Below are 4,360 nucleotides of genomic sequence, written 5' to 3'. Positions count from 1 at the left end.
CCTATCTGGGTGATCAGTCAACACAAGGGAATGGCTTGAAATACTTCCAACATGTTCAAATGGGGTCTATTCATCAGTCAAAATGTTAATCTTGAAGGAGCAAAAGTTTGTTCATGAGCTGTCATGCTCGCTAGGCGAGCAGAATGGGTCGCCTGGCGAGTCCCAAGAAAAGCCACCAGAATCACCTACGCTCAGAGGAATTTCTTGAACTGTCATGCTCGCTAGGCGAAGCCCACGCGTTTTGAAAAAAAATGAAAAATAAATAAAATATAACAGAAAAATCTTGGACTTGGACCTCTCTCATTTGAGCCCACAAAGCCACAAAAATCAGGTTATAAATTCTAGACTTCCATCTCCCAAAAAACCCTGGGAAAAAGATAGTGAGAGAAGAGCTAACAGAGTTCAGAGCAGCCTCCAGAGACTGAAAGGAACTCATCTGCAAAGAACCAATTCCCTCTCATATAAACCCTAAGATTGTTCTGCAAACCCAACGGTGCAATTCAATTTCATTCGATCTCTCCAATCAGGTTTGCCCTATTCTCATTACTCTATGCTTTCAATTTGAATTTTCTGAATGTATGAGGTATTATCGTCAGGTTTTGCATGTGGGCACATGTTTTAGTATGTATGTCATGTCTTGATGTGTGGATCCTTGCCCCCTGACTTTGAATTTTGATACCCTTTAGATGCATGTGTTTGACAAGAGGTTTAGGTCTCCTACACTTGGTTGCTTTTTGTGAGCTCTTTTTGTGAATTTTAATGGCATGATTCATGTGGTTACATTTTGATTTGGGGGCAACTCTTGATTGCACCCCATCTTGTCACTCTAACCTGTTTGTTGAGTTTTTTGTGAGGGCTCACATGACTCCTGAAAGGATAGCTTGCTTGGCATTTCACTTTATTTGTGGGATACCATTTGGAGATTTATTCCGATTACCTGTACTGACTTGCTTTCTTTGATGGTGCCAGCGCGAGAGATCTCTGGGTTTCTTATTTCTTTAGCTGTTATTACTTCGGATCTTTATCCGTGTGGTAGATCTCTTGATCCTTTATCTTTCCCGCATTTTACCGCTTTCTTAGCTGGAAGACCTCAATAAGAGGCAATGTTTTCTTTTGTTTGTTTACTTTTGTGCCCAAAGACCTCCAAGAAGAGGCATCAGTGCTAAAGACCTCCCTCCGAGGCAATTGACGGATAAAGGGATTAGTAGTCAATCCCTCGTTATTCAGTGTGTCGTTCTTTATGCTCGCACTACGTGTTGATGCTTCAGAACAAAAGCCCAAGATCTTTTGTCCGGTCAGTCAGTGGAGAGGGTTCCACCTTTCTGAATCCCCATTTTTTGTCATGAGCTCACCCTGTCCAGGTTTAAGAGCTATGAGGTCTTATCCTCATTACCCTTTTGATCTGCTCACCCTGATGTTCAATGTCAGTGGTTAAGAGCCCATTTGATTACCTATTCCATGGCTTGTTTGTCGAGGTTGATATGACCCCTCTTGACTAAAGCCCTACCCATGTATGTTGAGCCCCCTTGGTGGCATTTTACTTTATGCATGTTTGTTTTGTATGGTGTGATCGTCTCTCCATAGGATTGCTAGGCTTCGTATAATCTCCCATTCGCGTGTCAATTAAGGTAGCACTGTTCCTTCGTCTAGGACTTCCTTTTTGCATGAGCATTCCTAAAACACAAACAAACTCATTGATTTTTCTTCTCCTAAGAACACGTTAACTCCTTCTACTACAGGCGAGTAAGTCTCCAAAGGTCGAGCATCCGATAGATTGCATAGTAATGTCGTTCATCTAAAAAACACAACCCTTAACCCGTAGGTAGCCGAACTACGGCTTGCTCTGATTCTCATTCCAGATGAGATACGTAGGCATAAGACGCGATGTCTTAGTGAGAACACTCCTCTTTAACCCATAGGTAGCCGAGCTACGAAGACTCTGATTCTCATATTCAGATGAGATACGTATGCAGTGGATGCGACATCCGTGCGAGTCATTTTCTTTTGACCCCTCTTTTAGTAAATAGTACATTAGATAAACCCACACCCTTTAGACAAGAACAACAAGAGTGGATCCCGTAGAGTACTACGGATGCGTAGGGGTGCTAATACCTTCCCTTCGCATAATCGACTCCCGAACCCAAGATTTGGTTGTGAGACCTTGTCTTTTCCTTTCCTTTTTCCAGGTTTACTTCGAGCGTTTCCTTTCCCTCCTTTGGGATGAATAATGTGCGGTGGCGACTCTTCTGTCATTTCTTTCTCGCCGGTTGTTTTTTCGCATCTCCTTTTTCAGGTTGCGACAGCTGGCGACTCTGCTGGGGACCCTGGTTTCCCTGAGCGAGTCCCTCCTAGCTTTTGTAGGTTGTTTGTTTATTGGGTGTTTATTCTTTTGTACAGTTATTTATTTTTCAGCATTCACCTGCTTTATTGCATTGTGTACATATGACTGTTGTATCTGTTGGCTCTGTTGGTTTGTTTGTTTGTTGGGACGGGATGTTCTATGAGAGATAAGCCCATTACCCAGGCTTGAGTGTACACACAGGTTTTAGAGTGGATAGTCATGAGGCTTGCGTGGCGTGTTGCTACGTTAAGTCGTTCATGAAGACCCACTTCCAGACGAGGTTTCTTTTGGATATATTCTGTCCTCTGGGTGTTCCATAACGGCAGATGTTCCTCTAGAAATCGTCGACTCTGGTGACCATTTCCCGAGAACTCAGTCGAGGCCTCTCCTCCGAGACGTGATTATGTTAGCTCTAGTGGGCGCATTCTCGCTGATCAATCCGAGGACCCCGAGACTGGGAACTTGCTATTAGGATGTCCTGTTGAGGGGAGTCAGTGGAGGTCTTTTATTCCGTAATAATGCCAAACCTTCAGTGGTAAACGTATTATTCTCGACTGAAGGGCTGAAGCTGACAAACTTCTGTTCTTAGAACCTACCAGTGAGGGGCGGGCTAAATTCAGGAAACCTTAACCTCTAACCAACCTGGTTTTCTGGAGTAGAGTTTTGATCTCGTATTGTGTTCCTCAGTGGGTTTCTCTTCAGATAGTGCAACCTGACAGATGTTCAAGCGGATCCAGCAATCCTGATTCCCATGTCACTGCACTGCATCACATCGTTTTGCATTCATTGCATTGCATCACATCATTTCGCATTCATATCATTTAACACATGTTTATCTATTTCCGGGGGTGTATATCTTCTTCTTGATTCTAGTCGGGGTCTTCTTCTTACACTGTTTATCAAATGTGAGACTGGAATCAATGGGGTAGAATGCCCGTTGGAATTGATAAACATGTCATTGCATTTGCATATCCATCCGCATGTCTTGCATAACAGGTACCGCCACAGTGTTCTCAGTTGTTTGGTGTTCCACTAGCAGGATAGCTGACCCAGGCATTCACCGGTACGGTACCCGCAGAAACCACCAGAGAGCAATGGAAAGCCTACAAGCAGAGCTCGCCGAGATGAAGATCCGCATGAATCAGTTCATGGATGTGGTTCAAGGGGTGGCTCAAGGACATCAAGAGCTCAGGCAGATGATGCAGAGGAATCCCGCCACTACTCAACCAGAGACGTTGACTGATCCTCCAGCTGGAGAGGTTAATGAACCCAGTGGACCGGGGCCTACCCCGATTCTACTTGTCAACTCCGGTCAGCAACCCGTCCATGATGATCAGGAGGATCAGTTCCCCTTGCTTCAGGAGGACTTTGGAATGAGTCATGGTATGGACCCTATGTTTCGGAGATTGGAAGAGAGGTTGAAGGCAGTGGAAGGACAGAATCCTCTGGGAGTAGACGTTGCTGACTTGGGATTGGTCCCAGGCGTGAGGGTGCCACCGAAATTCAAGGTCCCGATATTCGACAAATACAGCGGCAACTCTTGCCCGAAGACCCATGTGTAAGCCTACTTTCGAAAAATGGTTGCATACTCTGACGATGAGAAGTTGCTTATGTACTTTTTCCAGGATAGCCTAGCTGGGGCATCCCTAGAATGGTATATGAGGCTGGACAGAGCCTACATCCGCTGCTGGAGGGATTTGGCTGAGGCTTTCATGAAGCAGTATCAATATAATGCAGACATGGCTCCGGACAGAACTCAACTTCAGAATCTGTCTCTTAAAGGCAATGAGTGCTTCAGGGAATACGCTCAACGCTGAAGGGAGACAGCTTCCCGTGTTCAACCTCCTATGTTGGAGAAGGAAATGGCTAACATGTTCATGAACACTCTGCCCGGACCTTACTTGGAGCGCCTGGTGGGTTGCAACGCCTCCAACTTTGCTGATGTAGTCTCTACCAGAGAAAGGGTGGAGAATTAACTGAAGACATACAAGACCCAGAGTGGAGGTGGATCTTCATCAG

This window comes from Lathyrus oleraceus, chromosome 6 (assembly GCF_024323335.1).
Source record: "Lathyrus oleraceus cultivar Zhongwan6 chromosome 6, CAAS_Psat_ZW6_1.0, whole genome shotgun sequence".
NCBI classification, from domain to species: Eukaryota; Viridiplantae; Streptophyta; class Magnoliopsida; order Fabales; family Fabaceae; genus Lathyrus; species Lathyrus oleraceus.
This window is presented reverse-complemented; position numbering follows the sequence as displayed.